Below are 26631 nucleotides of genomic sequence, written 5' to 3'. Positions count from 1 at the left end.
GTTCTCATCAGCAATCCATAACACATTCTACAGATTTGTTTACTGTATGGTTGTTTTTGGATGTCTTATTATTGAAATAATTACCTTAATTAACGCTAATTGCTAATTATTAATCTCACAGTTATAAGCTTCCCTTTCCTGGTACACATATTTTACATTAGTCATTATGGAAAGCAAAGATGTGAGGCAAAATGTATAATTACGAGGCACAAAGGACCCAGAAGCTAAAGCAATAAAAATCAAAGGGAGAGGGGTGGGAAGAGAAATGCTTTCAGCATTCCTGTATAATAAGTAGGCCTTCCTGTGTCACAAAGAACTTTATGAGAAGGCAGGGGTAGGATTCCTGACCCCCCTGTAGGGAGGAATGAAGAAATTAAACTCTGCCTTCCAGCAAAGATGGCATTTTGAAACTTATCTGCTACATGCTAAATGGCTGTTTTCAACAAAGCAAGGAGACAATGCTAAAGCTGACAGCTCACTTTTGAAAGTAATGTGTATTTTTTTTAAAAAAAAAGTCAAGGAGGCAGACCTTTGAAAGTGAACACAGCAAAAAAAAAAAAAAAAAAGTCGATAAGGAGCCTAGAGACACTTTCTCCTCTTTTCATAAGGAATGTAAATAGAATTAATGTAAATAGAATTCAATAAAAAGCAGGCAGAACCTAAATTTTCATGCTTCCTCATTAAACTTAACTCACTTTCAGATATTTAATGTGCTGCTTCTGCTTCTGGCATGTGTCTGTCTTGGGAGACTATGTAGGAATGGGTCTTTGGGGGTGAAGTCAAACTCTTGGAAGTTGCAGCGCCTGCTGTGGCTGTAGAGAGTGATGAGGGAGAGATGTGTTTTGTTGCCACTGGGGCAGATGAAGGCGTCCAGTTATGCTGATGCAGATGCACCATGGCGTTTCTTCTCTCTGCGCTCCTCTCAGTGGTCATTCCTCCTCTGGTCACTGCTGTGGATACATAACCTGACTGATTGTCTCCAGGCAAAGGATTGCCACATGGTGGCGTTGATGTTGCCATACATTTGGAATATAGAGTTGGTCCGCCAAAGCCAGTTCCCTGTAGAGTATGCCCTTGGGGATCCTGCTATCTTCTATTCTGTGGACATGACCAAGCCAGCATAGGTGTCACTGACCCAGAAGTGTGAACATGCTGGGAATGTGGGCTTGGGAGAGCACATCTTTGTTTGAGACTCTGTCTTGCCATGTGTTGGCCAAAACCTTCCTGACACGGGACATGTGGAAGGCGTTTAGACGTCACTTCTGCCAGATATTTAACAAAAGAAGATATAAAAGTAGAGGAGCCTATTAGATACCCATTGTAGGCTCTCTTCTGAGACGGACTATCCAGGTCAGTCTTCGAGTGGGTGAATGAGTGGGTTAATGAGGTCAGCTGAGGTACCTTCATGGCCTAGTTGACTTGACTTAGAAAGAATATTCAGGGAGATGACAAATTCACAGGGGACTGCTGAGCACAGTAGAGAGCTAGCATGGTGGTTCCTGAAATGTGGCAACAGAGGCAGAAGAACAGGCAGCAACAAAGAGATGTGGAAGTTGAGCAGCTTTTCACTGCTAGACCTTCATTGCCACCTACCAAGCAGCCACATGAGTCACAGTTCCATCGCTGGCCAGGTGAGGAGACCCTGCTCTCCAGACTCCAACATCTGCCTCTCAGATTCTGGCTAGATAGTCATTTCTGGAGAAGGGGAATATCCCTTGGAGACATTAGCTGCTGGTGGGTCACCACTAGTGGGGATGATCCCTCCTGAAGGGGTAACCTCAAAGGGAATCACTTCATTGGGTGGCACGCCTTTGAGTGTCACCACGAGTTTTAAGGGGAAGGATGCTACCTTCTTTCTTGGTTGGGGAAGGGATATTGCAGGGGGAAATACTGGACTTCCTTTGTGTGAGGAGGAGAGCAGATTCCCAGGTGGGAGATATGAAGGCAGACAATCTGTTAGTATGTTCATGGGTCATCCACTGGGCCTGTTTTCATAGCTCTGAAAACTGTCCTATTGATTTCAGGCTGGGTTATGATGTCTGGACATTCTCTTTATTAAATCTTTTGCTGCTGATAATGTTTCAATCATATGGTGAGTTTTATCAGCTCCCTTGTCAAGGTCATAGAATTATAGAACTGGAAGGATCCTCTGCCAAGCAGAACTCCGTACCCAGGCCTACAAAAATCTAGTGTTGGGTATGAACACTGGTTGACCATACTGAAAACTTGTCTGCTTTGTATTGCCTGTTCCCTTCCTTTGGTTGGTTGCTTCCCTCTTTTTCTGAGCATAGGTATAGTGATCCAAGGATTCCCAAATAACAGCTGAAGATGAATCAGTAGACCTTACCAAGTGAAAGGAGCTTCCTTTAATGTGAACTAGATTTGAGTGAGTGAAGCAAGAGAGCATTATTGCTGTCATTTCGTTTTACCCTTTGTTATCAGCTTCCACTGGTGGAGGAGGGAAGCAAACCAGAGACAAAACCCACCTAAATTGTTGAAGCTAACTGGGCAAAACACTTATCTTTTTTCTACTGACTAGAGCTATGCATTGACAGGTCAGCACATCACTATGGAAAGCTACTGAGCAATCATCATACCATTGCACAGTACAAACTTGTAAATTGAAAAGATCATGTATCTTTGCAGTGTGTATTCTCTTGTCCTTTGCCACAGGCAAATAGTCTAGGACACAACTCAGCTTTGATACATGCTAGACAAGAAAAAAGAAAGAAAAAACCTAACTGGGGGGAGGGGGGAGAAGGAGTTTAAGCATAGTAATTTTTTTGGGGGGGGGAACCCACTTAAAGTCTTAGCAGGAGTTTCTGATTCCTTCATTTCATCTGATGAATAATATAGGGATTATATATAGGGGGCGCACACACACACATACACACACACGCATATGGTAGAATCAGGTAAGATTCTTGATCCAGCTTATGATAAGTAATGAGGTCGCCAAACACTATAATGTCCCAGTTCGGAATATGAACCTGGGGTAAAACTGACCAGTATTCCAAAGCAAGCCATCCCTAAAATAAAACTTCTACAGCTCAGATTGCAATCCAAAAGCTGAAGAAGATTCTTTACACATATCCACTCACTTACTTGACTGTGGCTGCTCCTCCAGAGCAGGAGAAAACACATAAAAGAGGGCACAGGTTTGCAGAAAAACTGCATATGTTAATTTATACACATAGATGCAAGCTCAGAAATAATTACTATACTTTAAATAGAAATACAAGGCTTCTCAGCATGTTGGGGAAGACTGTGACCATGTGTGCCTGCTGTTCAGGTGCTAACTACCAGTGGGGGTAACTTCAAAGTCCCTGCCTTCCCTTCTTCTGGGTCTTTGTCATCATACCAGATTTGAACTGGACAAGCCCAAATCCTCTAACATTTCTCCGGTGAAAATAGGGACATCCATTCCATAATGATAATTTTACTATTTATACCCCACACATCTTATTGGGTTGCCCCAGACACTCTGGGCATATATAAAAATGTAATTAAACATTTTAAAAAAAGATTCCCTATACAGGATTACCACTGTGGGTTAAACCACAGAGCCTAGGACTTGCTGATCAGAAGGTTGGCAGTTCGAATCCCCGCGACAGGGTGAGCCCCCGTTGCTCGGTCCCTGCTCCTGCCAACCTAGCAGTTTGAAAGCACGTCAAAGTGCAAGTAGATAAATAGGTACCGCTCCGGCGGGAAGGTAAACGGCATTTCCGTGCACTGCTATGGTTCACCAGAAGTGGCTTAGTCATGCTGGCCACATGACCTGGAAGCTGTACGCCGGCTCCCTCGGCCAGTAAAGCGAGATGAGCGCCGCAACCCCAGATTCGGCCACGACTGGACCTAATGGTCAGGGGTCCCTTTTCCCTTAAGGAAAAGTGGGACATTCCAGGATCACATCAGAAACCAGGACAGCTTCTCTACATCAGGGATGTCCCTGGAAAATAGGGACACTTGGACGGTCTGCAAACCTTCAGAGAGAGGAATACTTTCCTCAGTAGAGGACTGTCCTTTGCAAAGTAGGAAATGCGGCTGCACTAACAGAGTCATGGCAGGGTGGAACTGCCTCTCTCAGGATGCCAAGAGACTTAGGCATGCTTGGGGGCCTCTAGGCTCTGACTCCATGCTGGTGTCTGAATTAATTGCTAATCTGACTGGTAATTAATTTTAAATGAATTAATTATGAAATGGAACCAGCAGGTTCCGCCCACCGCTGAAAGGTCCAAACAATGCTTAGTAAAACAATGCTATTCCTTGCTGAGTCATTTGCCCTCTGCAGCACAGCAGCGCACCGTGGCTGCTGTATCTATATCAGCATTAATAAGCGAGACAGCCTATGAGGAAACTGTAGGAATTTATGTAATGACAGGAATATAGGAAGCCGGTTTCTGCCAAGACTATCACTCCATCTAGCTCAGTGTTATGCGTGGGCAGTGGCTGTCCAAGGTTTCAGGCAGGGAAACTTTCCCACCCTGACCTGGGGATGCTGGAGATGGAAAGGAAGAGCAATGCATGTGTTCTTCCACTGATACGCAGCCTCTCCCTTAGTTAATGACATGAGGATTCCCAGCTGCAGTGGGATTTGTGAAGAAGGGTAACAGGAGGGATCCAAACGTGTGTATAAAAAGGAATTGGTTGAGGTAGTAGAGCTTTAGGGTTGCAAACAGTTCATATGGTCAATGGCACTAGTTCCTGAGGTATTTGGGGAAAAGCACGTGCTCTCTATTTCAGTTGGTGAATGTAAGGACCACAGTCGACACCTTCCCATGTAGCCATGCTGAAATTCCGTAAATGAAAGAGACAATAATACTTTTCCAAAACTTTTCCGAAACCGTGCTTCGCAAGACGAAAAAATCGCAAGACGAAAAAACTCGCAGAACGAATTAATTCCGTCTTGCGAGGCACCACTGTAATAATTTCCTGTGTCCTTCCGGTCTGAACATATGAACTATGTGTCTTATATTAAATCTATTATATTTTATATTAAATGCAGCCATTTACGCACAATCCCCCTCTCCAGTATGATATTCTCACATGACTTTGCTCATTCCTCACATGGAGGGGTTTTCACGAATACTATAAGCCACATGGCCCCCTTTTCGCAGCTTGACTTTATTCCCTATCTCTTTCCTTGGCAGTTACAAAGAACTGTGGTCTAAATATGGCCTACCGAAAACTGGAGCAGGAGGTTTAGGAATGGGAAACATATTGTCATATTGACCCTTTCCACATCTCTCATACAGCTTTCCCTGTTGAGTTGCACACACTATAGCATGCTCCAGGACAATAGGAAGATTTGCATACAGATATGCCTCTTGAAATCTTTATTTGCTACACTTCTGTGCTACCCAATAATGAGGAGCTGTCCCATTGTGGTTATGACTCTACAGTATAGAGAATACATTCATGAGGACCAGGCAAAGTACACATCCTACTCATAGTTCCACATCCACAATTATAGAATGCCAAGAGGCTGTTGCACCAATTCAGAATCCTCAGATGCCTTATTGTAGTGTCTCAAGTCAATGATGGGCTGGATGAAGGTGCTATTGGTTAGGAGGCTTATTGGTCCAGGGTTGAAATGTCAGCCTGTACATAAAAATATGTGTTTTAGGATGAAATACACTTAGAAATATTGAGATGAATATAAGAAGAAGTACTTTTCAAATACGTGTTTTCATATGGATACCCATGGGAAGCCTGCAAGTATGTTCTGAGTATAACAACACTCTGCAGTTTCCAGCAACTGGTATTTAGAAGCATACTGTTTCTGACAGTGGAGACAGAACATATCCATCTGGGTAAGTAGCCCCTGATAGTTTTTTCTTCCATGCATTTGTCTCATCTTTTAAATCCATCCAAGCTGGTGCCCACCACAGTCTCTTGCAGGAGAAATGTCCATAGTTTAACTATATGATATGTGAAGAAGTATACAGTGGTACCTCGGGTTACAGACACTTCAGGTTACAGACTCCACTAACCCAGAAATAGTACCTCAGGTTAAGAACTTTGCTTTAGGATGAGAACAGAAATCGTGTGGCGGTGGCGTGGCAGCAGCGGGAGGCCCCATTAGCTAAAGTGGTACCTCAGATTAAGAACAGTTTCAGGTTAAGAACGGACCTCCGGAATGAATTAACTTCTTAACCAGAGGTACCACTGTATTTTGTAGTTTCCTGTCGCTCATCTGTTACCACATTTCCCCATACTGTTTATGCAGCATGATGACCATATGAAACAGCCATTTTCTTCTTTCAGTTCCCATTCCCTTTTGGGTGCCATCCTTGAGCCCTACAGGTGTCAAGATTAGTTTCTGCTGCTGCCATCTGATCATTATGACTATAAGTTGTTGCCTTGGGCTGTAACATCAGCAGCAAAGAGAAAGAAGGAAGACTTAAGAGAGGGAAAAACCCCCTCATCAGACGAATAATCTTTTCCCTTTCCCTGACAGCTGGTCTTGTTTCACAAATTCCAACCACAGTAATTTCAAGCAGGAGTGGGGGAGCGAGCTGGTCCTGGGCACATGTGGATTTGTATTCATTCTGCTGTCTGGACTCCCAGGGTATTGGGATGGCGAGGGAAAATATCTGAAGGTAGGTTCACAGACGTTGTGTCTAGACCTTTAATTAACTGAAGGAGATCAACTGTATAACATGTGAATCAACAAAGACATACATCAGCATTAGGTATCTGACACAAACAAGAACATTTGCAATTAGGAGGCACAGAGAAAATTATGTCGGAAAACAAGAAGCGGCAAATATTCATTGTGGGGTTAATCAGAGCAGGCATTTCTCCTCCACTGGTCACCACATAAGCAAACATTCTGGTTTTTGAAAGAAATAGAAATTGAGCATATCTTGGTGCTGTGTTTACTCACCGGGTCACAGCAGAGGTTAAGCAAAAATTTGTTTTAAGAAACCAAAAGAACACACACCATATGATTCAGTAAGCCACACACCACATGTTGTTAAAAGTAGGAAAGAGAAAGCTCCTGGTGTTTCCATGCCTGTGTCATTTTTTTTCGTTTGAAGTGGGACAGGGTGCAAATTTGACAGCTTTTGTGATGGCTATGGGCTTCTGGAATCGTTTTATTGCCCAACGCTGATCTTTTGGCAAGGATATTGTTTATATTTGGGCATGCCATTTTTAGTACATGTCCCAGGCTCTCAGTGGTGATCAATGCAACCTCTTTGGAATAGGCCTGATTTCCTTTCTTTAAGCTTCTGAACATTCCACTCAAAATGTTTATTTAGCGAAAATTACTATGTACAGTACTCTGCTGGAGACTGTATTTGGTTTTAGTGGACCACAGGATAAGAAAATTGTGGCTTGATTGGGGAGGAAGCCCAAGAGAGGAGCAAACAAGATCATGGTTTCAGAATGCAAGACATATGTCAAGAGGCTGAAAGGATGAGTATGTTTATTCCAGTGAAAAGGAGATTAATGGGGTTATATAACTACTAGCAGCTTCATACGAGGCATTGCTTGGGAATTCTCAGAAATCTCCAAATCAGTGGAGTTTTGAAATCAGATGTTAGATTCAGTGCAGTTTTGAAAGTTTCCATCTACCCTCTTGATTCAAAATAGTGTCCAATTGTGTCCAAACGTAGATGAAAACTTGCTCGGGAAACATCAATCAAAATCTTTTAACCAAGCTTTGAATGATGGTTCCCAAGAGAAAGTTTTCATCTATGTTTGGACACAACTGGACACTATTTTGAATCAAGAGGGTGGATTGAAACTTTCAAAACTCCACTGATTTGGCAGGGCTCCCTGGCTGTAGGAGGGCTGGCTGCTTGTGGAAGTGCCCAAGTTGTCAGCACCGCAGCCGCTTCTGCCAAGAGCCCTGCAGCAGTGGTGGGAAGAGGAGGAAGTGGAGGCAGTGGCATGGGCAGCAGGGTGGTGCAGTCAGTGCTACGCTCAGTGCTTGGCCTCCTTTGCACTTTCAATACGGGGTGTGTGTGAGGCCCCTGTTAAACAATTTAGAGGAGACTGAAGATATCTCAGCCCATAGGAGTTGATGCCCATGCATCTAGAGAAAAGTGGGTAGAAATTTGATAAGAGAATTCTATAAATAGCAGTGTGGAGGAAAACTTGTGTCTGTGGACATTTTAGAGTTAACCTCTCAATGCTTTTTCTTGGGCACTCAGACAGGATTGATTCCATTTTAAATGTCACTGTGGCAAAAGAAAAAAAGAAAAAGTTAACTATACACAAGGTGCAGTACAATAGTATATTAGCATCCACAAATGTTTTCAAACTGATCCCAGATGTAAAAAAAAACCCCAGTCAAGTGTATCCTGACTGTTGCCTATGGATGTATTGTACAATTTATAAAGATTTTAATTTACCACAAAGTTCAGGAGGACATAGATCACTCCCATTTCTCTCCCCCCCCCCCATGTTACAGGAAGTGATTCTTCTCCTCTGTTTTTTAGAGACCTGGCATCAATCTTTCTTAACTCCACCCAGTTTCATTCCTTGTCTAACCTTGCAGCTTAAACATCCATTGCAGCTTAAACATTCTGTTAATTGACGATAATAACTGCATGGGTGATGTAACAACATAGCAAAAAGTGTGAGGCAATTTTCTTATCTGCGCTTGGCTTCTCACTCTTCACTGGGTGCAATGGTATGGGCTAATTAAGCAGGTACAAGAAGTTCAATATGGAGCAGGCTCAGATCCCCAGGAGAGATAATTGGGCCTCTTATTTGTCTGCTTTTGTTCTTCTGTGTAGGTAGATTAAGATGGCAGAGTGTGTCTTAACCTTTTCCAGGTAAAAGAAACATTAGAGAGCTGTTCCTTGTTAACAAGCTTGGTAAGGAACATCTAGAGAGCTTATTACTAACCTCTTTGCTTTCCAGCTCAATAACAAGAGATGCATAACGCCCACCCCCCTCATAAAAAAATCTCCTGAAGCAGATTTGATTTAATGTGATTAGTCAGGCAACACAAATAAGAAGCATGGATGTCTAGGGGAAACTACTTGCGGACACCTGTTTATAAAGTTTGCCTGAGAAATGGGTCAGCCTTCACTGGCCATAGTTCCACAGCAAGGCTTGGATTTTATTTAACAACATGCCATGCAGTTCTTTAAAGAATTTGGCTGCTAAACAGAAAATATGTCTGGTAACAATTTGACTTCATGGCAGTTGCCACAATTATGGATTTCATCTTAATTAGATCTGTTACTAGAAAGTGCATCTCATTCAGGATTCATCTCAGAACACAATCCACAAGCATTTATTAATTCATCAGGATTAGCATTTGGACCTCTGCCACTCCAAAATCTAAAGGGTGTTGTCAGATTTGTGAACCAGGCTTACTCATAATTTTTATTTCATCCCTTATTTGTTGGAAGCAGAGCTCTTTTAATCGCAATGGTGTGTTTTATTTATTTGATGTCAGTACAAATGACATAAAGTGCGCCAATTAGCTCTTGGGACAACTGGGAGAGAAAGGAATATAATTAGTTCAATTAGCAGATGTTTATACCGTGTTCTGAAGTGTGAACAAAAATGTATGTAAAGAACAGAATGAATATACCAACTATAACGACTTCTTCTTTTTGTACTCTCACAGTCTAGGCCATTTCACACATTACACAGAAGCAAACCTAGGTTTGCAACCATATATAAACTCAGCAGGGATTACCTAAAAATGTAATGTGTAAAATGCCCCCAAAATTGGATGGTGAAATGGAAACTTAAGTGAGAGTATTTCTGGTTGAGTGCTTATGCTCTTTTGTTTCCTCAGACACATGCATAGGAAAAAGCTGTCCTACCAAAAATGAACTTTCTTTTTATTATTATAATATTTATTAAGTTTTCCATTTTAATAATCCAATAAGAACCACATTAAAACATTCCAAACTACAATACAATCATAAAAAGCCAAATATAAATTCCAAATTATATATCTTTGGGTGGCTTCCCATGCTCTGAATTTCACGGAGTGCTCATCTAATACCACATTGCATTTCTTAATTAGTCAACAAACCATTCCGATGTTAATCCTTCACTTAATTTTCATTTATGTTAACAACCACTGGTCTGTTCAAACTTTTGTCTTCATAGTTCTGTGAGAAATATTTCCCCCAGTTATCCACCAAAAATGAACTTTCTAGGCTTGCTAGTTGCAGTGGCAGGGTTAAAGCAGAAGCTCAACTCTGTGTCTCCCACTTACATCAATGGGATTTCTAAGTGCATTTGGTTAGACTGAGCCTTTACGTGGTAGCAGTGCCAGATACAGATTTGTCACTCATTTTGGTTGCTGTGCTCAGCAAACTCAGTCAATTTTTCTTAAAAAAAACATGAAGTCCTCTAGACATATCTGTTAACCACAGACTGAAAAAGACAAATGATGGTTGTTTTCAAGGCTCAAGAAATAGAAGTGTGAGGGGCGGGGGTAAGTCACATAGGAAGTGGGTGGGTTGCCAGCATTTCTGGCTTGTTGACTCTCTCAGCAGAGTGTTGCTACCAAGGCGATTTTATTCATGGGAGGTCTGTCGCTGGCAACGCTGCCTGCTTAGCTTCACAGGCACCACAAGTACTTCATTATTTCATCAAAGTCCATTATGATGTGGAGGGTGCACCCAATAAAACATTATTACTGGTGTCTCCAGTGAGTACTTAAAGCCAGCACCCTCAGTTTAATTTTGGCCACATCCACACTTGTGGTTTTATGCAAAGAGATATTTGCTGTTTCTCTAGATGGATAGCTATCTGATATAGCCTTACTGTAATTTTTGGCTTCCTGGGCTACATTTTTGAACTATGAAAGCTATGCCGTTTACTTCACAGAACGTTCTTTGATATGGGAGACTTTTTGATGGTGAGTGTTTGACGATCACTGCCTAATGATAGATGCTCAGATTTGGGTCGATCATGATAAACTGGCAGTGTAGATCAGCCACCATTAGCATGTGTCACTAGCACTAGCTAAATGAACCTATGTCGATTTTCTCAGGCAAATCATGCTGTGTACATTGGAGATTTGTTGGCATAAGGGCCAGTTCACCAATTCATCAGGTTGCTATGCACATACTCAGTTTATTCTGGCAGAAGGGGGGAACCCAGGTTTGAAATAGGTCCCAAAAGCAGTAGAGTAAATGGTCTCCATGCTTGAAAATATAAATATATATGTTAAAATTCAGATTCTGACATCTGTGGGAGCCAAACGTCTGTCTCAGTCTTGATAAGTGGGGCCACTAATGGTTTGGCCAGACATCTTTGTCTGACTGAGGGAGAAGATCTTGCCTCAGGAAGGTTTTGAACTGCGTCAGAAATAAACTAAGCTTCCTGGCTCAATCTGGTGAAGAGTTGGATCTAAACGAGGAAGAAACGCTGCCATAGACTCGTCGTTTGCTTTTCCAGTAAGGATGTAATCCACTAGCCATTAGAAACGGAGCCAAACCTTTCCCCTCTGAATTATACCATGACTATCAGTGCTCAACACCAACTCACAATTTTGCCATTTTCCTTCCTCACGCCTTTCTTGCTCATTCTTAACAAATTCCGAGGGGGACTGAGGCTAAAGCTGAAGCCTGCTTCTAATATACCCCTGTATTCTAAGTTGCTTCTGAAGACACGGACTCTGGGAAGTGTTGGGTTTTGTTATTCCTCCTTACATATTAACCAGGAGGATTTTTGTCTATTAGAAGGCAATCCTACAGTTCCCAGCTTCTTCCAAGTTATAGACATTTCCTGTTTTGTTTTGTTTTTTATATAAAATATTAAGTAAATCAACATTTAAAGTGCATGGGACAAAAAAATACACCTGAGCCTATTTGTCTTGTTTTTGGCCAGCTATATACACTTCAGAGGGTACAATGTGTACAGTGGAGGTACCAGATACAGGACTGCTCCTGGCAGACAATACAACACAATGGGCTTATACCACTTCAGGCTGTAGCTATGGTGGCACAATTCTCTCTCTGCATCTTCAACAGATATTCTTACATAGAAAAGGAGTGTCAAGTGGTTAGCCTTCCTTGGCTGCCATCCTAAGTAAGGAGACTTCAGGTCACACAAACCAGTAGAACTTCCTTCTATGGACCAACCGCTTAGTATAATAAGATGATGACCTAGCTTTGTATTATTGTTTTCTGTGGACCAACTTCTTAGTATAATAAGATGATTACCTAGCTTTGTATGATTCTTTATTATTTCAAAACATACACACAAACATGGCAAGCAATATTTACTTTGCTTTCAACATAGACAGACACACATATCAAAATACAATTCTGCCCAATTTAGCCAAACTGAGAGCTCCATTTTCTATAATCTTTCTTGGCATTATAGCTCTGCTCATTATTATATTATCACTTTACTCAACTCAGATTATGTGAAACTATATGTTGCCAGACTATAATTATTACAGCCCAGCTTCTCCTTTTTCATTTTGATCCTTTGAAAACCTAGTCATTATCCTGCATCAGACTGGCTTCCCGAAATGTCAAGATTAAAATGGGCCATGAAAGCTTATGCAAGGGGTGAGTCACTGGAGCAATTTGAACCAATAAATATCAAAGCAGTTTCTAAGAAGCAAGCAATTCATTTGATACCACATCTTTCAACAAGTCTTTAGAGGATTTTCCTCTGTAGGGTTACGCCCTGATATTTACATCCTGATCTCTCCCACTGTGCTGAAGTAGTCGTTTACCTCATTAATATGATGCTTTGTCAAGCAGGCATTTCTTCCTGTACAACATGCCAAATTGCCTTCTCCTCCTAGTCCTCAGCAAATGATCTGAAATATCATCCACTATCAAAATATATATTCTAAAAGCTTTGACTTGTAAGCACTGCCTCAGCAATTAGCGATATTTTTATTAGCTGATGTGGGCTCTTGGCCAAAGAAAGGAGGCGAGGAACTTTTTTTTTTGCTTCTTCTGTCATTTTAGGCAAGTGAATTATCAAAACAAAAGATTTAAGGCTGTCAATATGAATTACTTCTGGCCAGGCAGGTCAAATGTACAATAAACAGCAAGCACTTTGTTGTTGGAATACACTGCTCTTTGAGATGTCACATCATATGCTTGAGATGTCACCAGTATCTTAAACCATGTTGCCCTCTGGCTTCACCAGATTGTTTTGTCTTTTTATGCTATTTTGTTTCTGGAGTGCAGTTGTATTTGCTTGGGCTCTTTGTGGTTAATGATAAATGAAAAAGAAGCTACTTAAGTTCCAAGCTAATGAAGATCTCCTTTAAACATTCCAAAAAGTTTTGTTATGAATTTTACTCCATGGAACTCCTGTAACATTTAAAGGCCTAGAACTACAGGCCTGGTGATGCTAATTATGTGGCTTTCCCCCACCAAAATGGCACCCCAAGGTCCTGTTTGTAAGCTGCTTGGGGCAGGGATATATCTCCTTTGTTTGTTTCATTTCATTTATAAATCACTCCCCATGAAACATGCCAAAGTTATTTAACCATAAAAATCATTCACAACAAAACATATTTGAATACAATGTCTACACCAATACAGATAAAAGACTGGGACAAAGATCTCCACACAAAGGTGTGTTTAAAAAGAAAAGTATGCAACAAGAACCAAAAAGAAAATAAAGATGACACCTGCTAGATATGTAATGAAAGGGAATTCCGTAGGTAGTGAGTTATTTCAGTTTCAACTGAGTGTTCACAGTCAATTACAGATTGATTTCCTTGTGTAGGAAAAGGCCAATTTCTACATTGTACAGAATAGACTTCCTTGTGATGAGATGGTATCTGAAGTATGACTTCTCTTGCAGAGAGCAGGGATCAATTGGGTATATCTGGGGTCAGAGTCTATTTTAGGTCCCTGGTCCCAAACTGTATATATAGCATTCTCTAAAGGCCCCACTAAGTGTCAAACCAAGTGTCTTTGCATGCTTTTTGTTGTCAGACCAAGAAAATTAGGTGACAAATAGAGAAAACTGTGTTTCTCTATTTGTGTTGGCAGCCTGGAAATTAAGAGCCAAATTTAGCGGACTTCCGGGTTAGCGCCATCGACTAATGGCGGATTCCCTCTGAGCTCCGGAGGGAATCGGCTCCGCAGGATCGGATCTTGCCGCTGCGGCGATGCGGGGACCCTCAAAAATCACAGGTGGTGAAGCCTGTGAGCGTGGTGACTCGGCGGGCACCATTTGCGCCCCCCGACCTGCAAAGGAGCCTTTTTAAATACTTTGGAACGGGGGACGGGGTGAGCGGCGTGGTGCTGAGAGTCGACTGCTTCTCCTGCAGAGTGAAGCCGCACTGCCATGGTCGGAGAGCGCTGACTTCTTCTTGTGAACAATTGGACTTTAAAGTAACAATCCGTGAGTAGTACGGAATTTGGAACTGTAAAGAATTTTTTTTTATGAATTAGGCACGATCGGGGAAGGTGTAAACAGGAAGTCTGCCTCCCCTCCTTGTAAATAATTTAAAGCAAGGACCTGCTAACTAACGCCGAGAGAACCCTTTTTTTGTTTCCTTCTTTGGAAAAAGATTTTAATTTCACAGTTTGGCAGCATAAGAAATCTTACTGGAGGATAAAGAGCTAATTTTGGGAGCTGAAGTGTCACCCCCCCGGACCCGGGAGTGCTCCGCGAGAGAGCCTGTTGATGAGGTACTGAAGAGTTTGACAGCTGTCAAATTAGCTGTCAAGATGGAAAAAGAGAACTTTTGTTTCTGTTGCTTCTGCTGGTTATGTTTGTTACAATTTGGTTATAATTTGTTGAAAACAAGGAAGAGCCGATATAAACTAACTTGATTTTTGGATTTGAACTGGAAGGAACATTGAGGAACCAAAATCCCTCTAGAGGGGGTTGTGGGACATTACAAGAATGGCTGGAGAAGGGAAAATTCAGGCTGAACTGGACAGAGTATTTGTTCTCTTGGGAAAGTTACAAGGCCAAATTGATGTTTTGGCTACAAATGTTACAACTCTGGACTTAACAGTAAACAACATCATTGAATTTGATAAGAATTTGAATCAGGAAGCCTACTCAATTGGACAAAAAGAGAAACTTGAGAGCTTTGAGAATTTGGAGGAGATATATGTTGTCCCTGAAGAAAAGGAAGGAGGAGCTGTAATTTTGCAGATGACAAAGGAGAGTTTGAGGCCTGACATGATGGTAACAAAGGCAAATAAAAGCTTGATGTGGAAAACCTGGCCTGAATTCGAGATTGAAAAATGGAGAGATCTCCTTATGTGGAGATCTGAAGACCTAAGGATTACAAATTTGCTTAAGGTGGAAGTTGGAGCTTTGGGGACATTTGGACTTGAAAGGAGTAAGAAACAAGATTCAGGCTCCACTTTTAAGTATGGAGGTCTGGCTGGAAGAAACATGGATCCTGTTGGGCCAGAGCTTCTCCGAGATTTGGTGTTCAATATTAAGGACTATCAAAAAAACCGGCAGAGAGGAATTGAGAGAGAACTAAGAGCCTCGGATGTGAGATCTCCAGGCTGATAGTAGATTAAGACTGATGGACATTTGTTGGGGCTGAAACTGGGAAAGGGGGGGGTGGAGTTAAAGCCCTATTCTTAAATTGTACAGAACAGGCCTCCTGATGAGGTGGTGCAATGATCAAGGCCAGCCCCACATCAAGCGCATTACAGCAATCTAACCTTGAGATTAATAGCACATGGACGGCAATGGCCATGAGCATGGAACTTCCTCTGCCCTCTAACCACTGCAAACCACTTTCTACCTAAGCATGATTTCTAAGTACAAAATTCGCATTGCTTGTATCCTCTGGGGATAGCTCCCATGTTTTTAAACCACTATTTCCTCAAGCAGCTATTTCCATGTATTTTGCTGAGAAAATTGGTGTTCTGTGTGTGTGTACTATTCAACTAATGTAAGTCAGCACTATATTGTGTTCAAAGATCTGTGTCCGAGAAAAGATTATGATGATGATGATTTCTCAGGGCGGTTTACAGAATAGATGGCATTAAGGTATGTGGGAAACAGTCTTGAGGGGTTATTCCATTTTTACCGTTAGCTGCTTTGTTCACTCTTGGAAGTCTTCTTCTCATGTAAGCAATATACTTTTGAGCCAAAGGTTTGTGAAACATAGCTACAGCAGCTTTTGTGATGTCAAAAGTGACTTTGGAAAATAAAGCCAGCTGGAAGATGCATTAACACAATACAATGTTTGTGTAAGCATTGAAGGAGTAAAAGGGGAAACAACTAATTGATCCTAAGAAATTGGTATAGAATTAGGAAGAGAGGTTGAGTTTTTGGATTGGCAACAAAATCCATAGCATCCCTCCTACCCTATCACCATGCAGGACTATACAGTGGTATCTCAGGTTAAGAATTTAATTCGTTCTGGAGGTCAGTTCTTAACCTGAAACTGTTCTTAACCTGAGGTACCACTTTAGCTAATGGGGCCTCCCACTGCCGCCACACCACCACTGCACGATTTCTGTTCTCATCCTGAAGCAAAGTTCTTAACCCGAGGTACTATTTCTGGGTTAGCGGAGTTTGTAACCTGAAGCATCTGTAACCTGAAGCGTCTGTAATCCAAGGTACCACTGCAAAAAGGAGTAGTAAAAGTGTAACCTATCCTGATTTTGTAGCCAGAGTTCAACTTGTAGCTTCAGTAACTAATGTCTATGGTGAAAAGTAGGCCCCCAATAAAATATTCAAGAGGAGATTGAAATGTGATCATTTCAGTGCAAAATGATATACTATAACTGCAGCATGTGTTTTACTTCATTGACAAATTATGTTTTGAGAATGCTATCATTGTACATATACACTCATAGGGGGGAGAGAATGTGCACAAATAATTATAGAAAACTGAACATATATATGGTGAAGCTTAACAAACTTTGTGAAGACTAGTGACGGTTGACAGTTATATACCGTATTTTTCGCCCTATAGGACGCACTTTTCCCCCTCCAAAAATGAAGGGGAAATGTGTGTGCGCCCTATGGGGCGAATGCAGGCTTTCGCTGAAGCCTGGAGAGCGAGGGGGGTCGGTGCGCACCAGGCTTCAGGAAGGCTCCGAGGGTTGCGCAGAGCTGCCTGCAGTCCCGGGATCAGCGCAGCTCTGCGCGGCCACCGGGAGCCAGGCACGAAGCCCCGCCCCGCTCCGGATGGCCGCGCAGAGCTGCCTGCAGTCCCCGGCTCAGCGCAGCTCTGCGAGGCCACCGGGAGCCGGGCGCGAAGCCCCGCCCCGCTCCCGATGGCCGCGCAGAGCTGCCTGCAGTCCCGGGATCAGCGCAGCTCCGCGCGGCCATCGGGAGCCGGGCGCGAAGTCCCGCCCCGCTCCTGATGGCCGCGCAGAGCTGCCTGCAGTTCCGGGATCAGCGCAGCTCTGCGCGGCCACCAGGAGCCGGGCGCGAAGCCCCGCCCCGCTCCCGATGGCCGCGCAGAGCTGCCTGCAGTCCCGGGATCAGCGCAGCTCTGCGCGGCCACCAGGAGCCGGGCGCGAAGCCCCGCCCCACTCCCGATGGCCGCGCAGAGCTGCCTGCAGTCCCGGGATCAGCGCAGCTCTGCGCGGCCACCAGGAGCCGGGCGCGAAGCCCCGCCCCGCTCCTGATGGCCGCGCAGAGCTGCCTGCAGTTCCGGGATCAGCGCACTTCTCCCCATCGCCAGCCCCACAAGCTCGGGGGACAGCGGGGAGGCAGAGCGTTCCTTCCCACTGTTCCCCGACCTGGTTCTTCCAGTCCCGCACCTGGGGGGGGAAATAAATTTTTTTTCTTTATTTCCCCCCCAAAAAACTAGGTGCGTCCTATGGGCCGGAGCGTCCTATGGGGCGCAAAATACGGTACTAAGCTGATAGAAAATGAGTTTTAGTGCAGCCCTTTGCCTCACCCTGGCTACAGGGCTGAGTGTTCCCACTGAGAATTCTTTTCTTCAAAAGGTGGATTCCTCTCTAGCTTTAGGCAACTGATCACTACTTCTTTTTAGAACTTAAAAAGTTATTTGAGGTGTGTGTGGTGGCTGCATTTTATTGTAGCTGTTTCTCTCTAAGTAATGATGCATGCTATATTAGGGTGTTTTGTTTAAGATACCGCGATTCATTTTAATTTTTTTCATGAGCTGTCTTGAAGGCCCCACTGAGATTACAAAGTAAGATATAAATGTTGAAAAAAATGAATTCATAAATAGGTTATTGTTCATTGACATGGCAACTGAAAGCAATGAACTGCTAATCACTCCCACTGTGCAAACTTCAAATTCTGGATGTGAAACTTTCTCTGAATCCAGTTTCTAGTTTTACATCAGCTCGGGTCTCATGAACCTCTCAGAAGGTCACAGGTCCATTTTGCCTAGATTTTGCTTAGCAAGAGGAGTTTGTGTTAAAATAATGGCCCATGGCAGTCCTCCAGCAGAATCAGAATCAAATGTTTGGGAACCACTCCAAGATGGAGTTCCCGGGAGAGTGCCTTCAATTCACTCCTCATAACATCAGCCCTATTCTGAACGTAAATATGATCAAAGTGCAGAAGGCCCAATCAATATTGTAAATTCATTTTAGACAAATATATTTAACAATTAAAATAAATTCACTGCCTTGTAATAATTTTAGGTTGCTTTCTGAAGCACGTTACATACCATGCGTGCTGGATTGTGCAACTGCCAAAGGCTGACTCTGCTTTCAGAGTCTGGAATAACAAAATCTGGTTCAAGGTCATGCATTTATAATGGTTCTGGGGACATGTGCTTTCTCCCTGTGCAGTACCAAATATAGTTGTGGCAACCCACCAAATAATAATCATCTTCACCGTCCTCAAGACCGCTGATGTTTTGCCATGTCACTATGTAATCCTTTGAGAAAAACCTCAAGTAAGACCTGTTGTATCAGGCATGCAATTCCTGAGATCAGTTGCACAATCCAAGGATTTCTGTGTAAGCACATAAGTAGGGAAATTATCATTACCTGGAATTGTTAAAAAAGAGTCATGACGTGGAAGAAATTAGGCATGCTGCTCAATAATAACAGAAGCCTGCATGAGCTCCTATTTTAGACAAACTTGATGTCATTGTGGTCCAGGCCAGGAATGCGTAATGCAATCCTGGGAATCTTAAATTTCCATATAAAGTTGGAACAAAGTTGCACGATATCCCATGGAAGTCAGTGGTTCTGATACATCTGAGAAGGTATGTGTAGCATTGCACTGTAAGAAAACAAAAGTAGCCTTCTTGCCCTCATGGTCATAGAGGTAGTTTGAAAAAGTGTAACTCCAGAAGGGTGAGAAACAAACAAATAAACAAAATCTCATTTTCAACTGTTGGCTCATTGAGGCTGCAACCCTATACTTCAGGGGTGGGGAACCAACAGCTCAGGGTGTAAATGAGGCCCTCCAGTCCTCTCTATCTGACCACTAGGACTCTCCTGAGATCACACAACTTCACCAGCCTTGCCTCACATCCTCTGTATTTTTGCATGGCCGGAATGTGCCATTGAAATCTGATCATGTCTCTTGGTTGCCTGAATGGAGGATACAGAGGGCTGTGTAGAAAGATAAATGTTATATTCATGGCTCCACCCACTTTGGCCTCTGGATCCACTCGTCACAGGGCTGCCCAGAAGCTATGGCTGAAAAAGGTTCCCTATCCCAGCTGTATCCAATGTGTTCAAAGGAAATTGCATGTTTCTGTTGCCAAGGATGCAATTCTATGCATGTTAGGAGCAGTGGTGCACCTACATTTTGAGGCCCTGAAGCTTGAACTGTCATGGGACGCCCTTCCACATTCAGCAACAAGGTCTGGGTAACCACTGTTATCTTTTTCAGCTGGGGTGTTCCACTACCGATCGCCACACCTTTACAACATCTGTGCTACTGACTCTCAAACTTTGGGGTTGTTGAAAGATATACAGGGTGAGTCTTTTAAAAGAGGCCGCATGGGACATGTGTATTCTGTATCCACGGGGCCTCTTTTGAAGGACTAACCCTGTACAACAACAAACGATCAATTTGACTCAAATCAATGTGACTCAAATTGGGTCTACTAGACTAGACCCAATTGTTTTAAGCAATGTGGACTAAAGTTGCTTTTGGGGTCCCTCGGGGATTAGGGGCCTTGAAGTTTAAGCTTCATTAGTTTCATAGTAGATGAGTCCCTGGTTGGGAGTGAGCTCCATGGAGCACAATAAGGCTTACTTCTAATAAGCAGGTATAAGATTACTAAGGCACTCACCAATTGCTTGCTCAAGCATAAGCCCTATTGCATTCAGATGACTTACTCTTAAGTAAATGTGCATAGGATTGGACTGCACAGTCGGAATAAACAAGATTAGAAGCAGCCTGTTAGTCTTGTAGAATGAAGAGGTGGCAAAAGCACAGCATGCAGGACAGATTGATAAAGAACCTAGCTGCCAAATTTCTCAGTGGTCTCAAATATCAGTGTTCTTAATCTCTCTGTCTCTCTCTTCTCCCCCTCTCCCCTGTTTTTTCTGGAGTAAATACCCAATTACACATCTACTCAATAAGTGATGTCGCTTATCTGGAAATTTCCATTCAGGTTTCTTGAGTACAGTGAACCAGCTCTCTCCACATCTAGGAATCCTGTTGTCCACTTCCTCTGGAATAAACTTTTTGGCTGAATTCAATTTGTACATTGTGGAATTTCCTTTGAGGAAATGTCTGAATGTGTTGGGAGATTTCAGATTTAGCTTATTAATAAACATTGTTTGCATTTGTTACCTGGACTGCCATTTCATTCTGTTGTGCAGTACATAGTATGATGGGGGAGAAATTTGATTCAGTTCACATGTAAAGCCAGCTGTACCAAATTTGCACTTGTTGAAATAATATGACAACCAAAACACAGCTGTCACACTTTTCTGAATTTTGCATCAAGTTCTCCAATTAACGAATATTTCAAAAAATGAATAAATTAGGTAAAGGTGTGCGAACTTATTAGTGAAAAATACATTCAAAGTACATTGTATTAGGAGAATTGCAAAGATGTGTACATTAGTTAAAGTTGCATACAAAAATGTGTTCATTAGGAGAAATTTGCACTAAAATGCTGGATAATTTCCATGACAATCTGCAAGTTGCTGCAGAAATGCAAACCTTTTTGAGGGTGTTTTTTTTTTTTTACAATCAAGTAGTACAAAAATTTTATGAAATAAAAAAAATAAAAATGTGAAAAACTGTATTTAAGATTCGAAAAATGATAAAATGGACAGCAGCTGTTTCACATGCGGGAAATGATCAAAGAGTGTGCATGCAAGCATGTCTGAATGCACAAGATCATACAGAGAAACCATTTTGACTCAGCTGTATTTGCACGACACTTGTACTCCCAAGAACTGGGGAGAGTAGAGTGTTTCGTAAGAAAAGTTTTGATAGATTCACCTTAGGCAGAAAATGTGCACATGATATTGTTAATCGAAAATTTCAAGTCAGATGCACACCCAGTTCATAGGCTTGGCGAAAAAATCCCCGTATTTGTTGATCTGAATATTGGCTTCCGCAGATCATAAGCTGCAGTTATGATAATTTTTTTCCTCCAAAATGAGGGCTAAAAACACTTAACTGAATGAAATCTGAGTTTCCCATTATTATATCAAGATTCCTTATTAACTCATTTCCTTCTGTTTCATTTTCTTGCTTGCCTGCAGGTTTTAAATATGAGAGACTTGCCACCTAAGGAATTTCCCAATCTAAGAACCTATAGGCCAAAGGAGAAGGCTTCTCTCTTCTCATTGATGCAGCTGCCATTACGTAATTTATAATCCACTAATTAGTTTGGAATAAAGATTATGTGGGAGGTCTTTTTTCATAGCTTGTCAACACTATAAAATAGCTATCGTCCCCTTTATCTAATAGTGCCTAAATTTATTCACACACACCCACACACACACCCCAGATTTTGAGACATCACTACATAATTCCAATAGTCCAAAGTAGGAGCTACCAATATCACATCGACAAGCACCAATGTATCCACCAGTATCTGCTATGCAACCCACAAAATGTGTCAGTAAATATCCCCTCAAAAGTCCACAGTGCATGCAAGACTGGTCTTCCTGTGTTTGCACTGGCTCAGCTAGTTTCACACTGAAATGTGCCCTCATTTCCTTGCATGCCAGGATCAAACATCCATTCTTCCTCTTGTTCTGAGCAAGAAGAACTTCTCTCTGTAAGTGAGCAGGATGGTGGCTGATACAAGGGCCTTTCCCCCATTGGTTGCAGGAGGGAGTGATGTGGGGCATGCCTGCACCGTTTTATGACCATGTCTCCTTTTCTGCTGTTTTAGATGCGGAAGGTAGTTTGCATCAAGCCATGGCCCCACGGCAGTACTTTCTCACAATTACCAAAGTGCCCACTGACCCAATCTCATCCCTGGTTGAAAGTGTCTCAGAAAATATCCACCATTTTCCCGCTTAGAAGGTTGATTAGAAAGTTTGTTTAATCAGCAGCGAGGGAGAAAGACATAAGGTAAGTATAGGGAGTAGGTAGGTTATTACAATTTTACATCTCTTTCATTGTGTTGTTAAACTACAGCTCTCCCTTTTCTTTGCTGATAATATTTCTGCTGTGTCAAACACCAAACTATTTGCAAAGGGGTAGTTACAGGTAGGTAGCCGTGTTGGTCTGCCGTAGTCAAAACAAAATAAAAAAATTCCTTCCAGCAGCACCTTAGAGACCAACTATTGGTATGAGCTTTCGTGTGCATGATATGAAGAAGATATCTGAAGAAGTGTGCATGCACACGAAAGCTCATACCAATAACAAACTTAGTTGGTCTCTAAGGTGCTACTGGAAGGATTTTTATTATTATTATTTTGCAGAGGGGTAGTGATGTTAGTCTGTTGCAGCAAAGCAACAAGACTTGAGGCACCTTAAAAGACTTGGCAAACTTGATTAAAGACTGACATCAAAGTAGAATTCATCCTGTATGCAATTTTGTGTTTTGCTCTTTTCTCACAATGGAATTCCAGCTACTAGAAATGTTTGGCCCTCTGCAGGCATCACCAAATAGGGAAGTTAGTTCCACCTGGGAGTGGCATTGTGGGGCAGCAGAGACTGAAGTGACTCCTGCAATGTGCTTCAGACCACTTATTCAGCACGAATACTTGCATGCTTAGTTATCATGAAGTATTACACAAGTAACCACAACAATGCTCTTAAAACGGACTCAGCTTCAAATGGATTTCTTTCTTTAAAGCAGATTAATGCAGAGATGAGATGGAAGGGGTTTATGAATAGACGTGTAAAATGTACATGGACTGGAAATTCACTGATTCATCCATCCCTACTTGGAAGGAGGGGGAAGCTCTTGTAGGCACCTGCTTACACTGAATCATGGCCTGAAAGCCAGGAAGGGGCGGAGCGTCCAGCTTTCCATCTGAGCTACAGCTCTGTTGGGGCTCTCTGCTAAACATCTGTGAAGCTTATTTGCTGTCAGGTTTGTATGTACTGAACCTCTCCAGAAGTGGGGAAACAGCTGGCATTCAAATACCAAGTAAAAATGGGCTCATTCTGGCATGCACAGAGCATAGCCAATTATTGAATATTTGGTTTGTCTGGAAACTGTTTGCATTTATTTTTAATTGTCCTGTTCTTAAATTTGGTTGTTTATGGCCTTGGGCATCCTATTAGTGGATGGAATGGTGGGGGCGGGGGATAATTTTAACGTAACAAAAAAGGACTGTTTCTTTTCCAAATTAATAATCATGCATATGTCTAGGAGCAAACCTTCTCACCCTACAATTCATTTCCTCCCTGAAACATCTTTGCTGCATCCCCTACTGAAACCTAAAATCGTGTTCCTGCCCTTACTGTTCAGACTGTTTTAAAGTGACTGGTTACAATATTTTAAAGTAAATGAGATCATAGAATCATAGAATCATAGAATCATAGAATCATAGAGTTGGAAGAGACCACAAGGGCCATCGAGTCCAACCCCCTGCCAAGCAGGAAACACCATCAGAGCACTCCTGACATATGGTTGTCAAGCCTCTGCTTAAAGACCTCCAAAGAAGGAGACTCCACCACACTCCTTGGCAGCAAATTCCACTGTCGAACAGCTCTTACTGTCAGGAAGTTCTTCCTAATGTTTAGGTGGAATCTTCTTTCTTGTAGTTTGGATCCATTGCTCCGTGTCCGCTTCTCTGGAGCAGCAGAAAACAACCTTTCTCCCTCCTCTATGTGACATCCTTTTATATATTTGAACATGGCTATCATATCACCCCTTAACCTCCTCTTCTCCAGGCTAAACATGCCCAGCTCCCTTAGCCGTTCCTCATAAGGCATCGTTTCCAGGCCTTTGATCATTTTGGTTGCCCTCCTCTGGACACGTTCCAGTTTGTCAGTGTCCTTCTTGAATTGTGGTGCCCAGAACTGGACACAGTACTCCAGGTGAGGTCTGACCAGAGCAGAATACAGTGGCACTATTACTTCCCTTGATCTAGATGCTATACTCCTATTGATGCAGCCCAGAATTGCATTGGCTTTTTTAGCTGCCGCGTCACACTGTTGGCTCATGTCAAGTTTGTGGTCAACCAAGACTCCTAGATCCTTTTCACATGTACTGCTCTCAAGCCAGGTGTCACCCATCTTGTATTTGTGCCTCTCATTTTTTTTGCCCAAGTGCAATACTTTACATTTCTCCCTGTTAAAATTCATCTTGTTTGTTTTGGCCCAGTTCTCTAAACTGTCAAGGTCGTTTTGAAGTGTGATCCTGTCCTCTGGGGTGTTAGCCACCCCTCCCAGTTTGGTGTCATCTGCAAATTTGATCAGGATGCCCTTGAGTCCATCATCCAAGTCGTTGATAAAGATGTTGAATAAGACCGGGCCCAAGACAGAACCCTGTGGCACCCCACTAGTCACTCTTCTCCAGGATGAAGAGGAACCATTGATGAGCACCCTTTGGGTTCTGTCAGTCAGCCAGTTACAAATCCACTGAGTGGTAGCATAGTCAAGACCGCATTTTACCAGCTTCTTTACAAGAATATCATGGGGCACCTTGTCAAATGCCTTGCTGAAATCAAGGTAGGCTACATCCACTGCGTTCCCTTCATCTACCAGGCTTGTAATTCTGTCAAAAAACGAGATCAGGTTAGTCTGACATGACTTATTTTTCAGAAATCCATGCTGACTATTGGTGATCACAGCATTCCTTTCTAGGTGTTCACAGACTGTTTGCTTAATGATCTGCTCCAGAATCTTCCCTGGTATTGATGTCAGACTGACTGGGCGGTAATTATTTGGGTCCTCTCTTTTCCCCTTTTTGAAAATAGGGACAACATTTGCCCTCCTCCAATCTGCCGGGACTTCGCCTGTTCTCCAGGAATTCTCAAAGATGACTGCCAGTGGTTCTGAGATCACATCTGCCAGTTCTTTTAATACTCTTGGATGCAGTTCATCTGGCCCTGGAGACTTGAATACATCTAAACTAGCCAAGTATTCTTGTACTATCTCCTTAGTTATTCTGGGCTGTGTTTCCTTTGCTGAATCATTTGCTCCAAATTCTTCAGGTTGGGCATTGTTTTCTTTATCGGAGAAGACTGAGGCAAAGAAGGCATTGAGGAGTTCAGCCCTTTCTGTGTCCCCTGTTTGCATTTCACCATCTTCTCCTCTGAGTGACCCCACTGTTTCTTTGTTCTTCCTTTTGCTACGGACATACCCATAAAAGCCTTTTTTGTTGCTTTTAACCTCTCTAGCAAGCCTGAGTTCATTCTGTGCTTTAGCTTCCCTGACTTTGTGTCTACACGTGCTGGCTATTTGTTTGAATTCCTCTTTGGTGGTTTCCCCCCTTTTCCATTTTTTGTACACATCCTTTTTTAATCTTAACTCAGTTAAAAGTTCTTTAGATAGCCACCCTGGCTTCTTTAGGCACCTTCCATGTTTCCGTCTCATTGGTATTGCCTGACGTTGTGCTTTTACTATCTCCCTCTTAACAAACTCCCAGCCATCATGAACTCCCTTTCCTTTTAGTATTACTGTCCATGGGATTTCACCCAGCACTTCCCTAAGTTTTATGAAGTCGGCTTTCTTAAAGTCAAGAAATTGAGTCCTAGTATGCTTGGCTGCTCCTTTCCGCTGTATAGTAAACTTCAGAAGAGCATGATCACTCGTGCCTAATGATCCTTCCACTTCTACCCCACTAACCAGGTCATCAACATTGGTTAGGACCAGATCTAAAATGGCTGTTCCTCTTGTTGCTTCTCCCACTTTCTGGACAATGAAGTTGTCTGCAAGGCCAGTGAGGAATCTGTTTGACCTTATGCTCTTGGCAGAGTTTGACATCCAACAAATATCCGGGTAATTGAAGTCCCCCATTACTACTATCTCCCTTCCTTTTGCATGCTTGGCCATCTGTTCCAGGAAGGCATCATCTATGTCCTCCGTTTGGCTTGGGGATCTATAGTAAACTCCCACAATGAGGTCTCTGTTATTCTTCTCTCCCTTAATTTTGACCCAAATGCTCTCACTTTGGCTTTGAGATTCTAAATCTTGGATCTCTTCACAGGTATACACATCCCTGACATATAACGCCACTCCTCCCCCTTTCTTGTCTGGTCTGTTTCTCTTAAATAGATTGTATCCCTCCATTATTACATTCCAATCATGGGACTTATCCCACCAGGTTTCAGTGATGCCTATTATGTCATATTTAGTTTGCTGTACCAAGAGCTCAAGCTCATCTTGTTTATTTCCCATGCTTTGCGCATT

General features: G+C 42.5%; 1 long non-coding RNA gene across 1 annotated transcript in view; it reads left to right on the top strand.

Annotated features, from left to right (window-relative positions):
- LOC114591194 (uncharacterized) overlaps positions 1-23783 on the top strand; it is a 105551-nt gene extending 81768 nt beyond the window's left edge. Inside the window, exon 3 of the long non-coding RNA XR_003705207.2 lies at positions 22211-23783. This is a non-coding gene — a long non-coding RNA (uncharacterized LOC114591194). The remainder of the gene's footprint in view (positions 1-22210) is intronic.
- Positions 23784-26631: the final 2848 nt, after the last annotated feature.

Source organism: Podarcis muralis, chromosome 2 (assembly GCF_964188315.1).
Source record: "Podarcis muralis chromosome 2, rPodMur119.hap1.1, whole genome shotgun sequence".
Taxonomy (NCBI): domain Eukaryota; kingdom Metazoa; phylum Chordata; class Lepidosauria; order Squamata; family Lacertidae; genus Podarcis; species Podarcis muralis.
The sequence above is the reverse complement of the archived record's forward strand: the minus strand, read 5'-3'. Positions and strand labels throughout refer to the sequence as shown.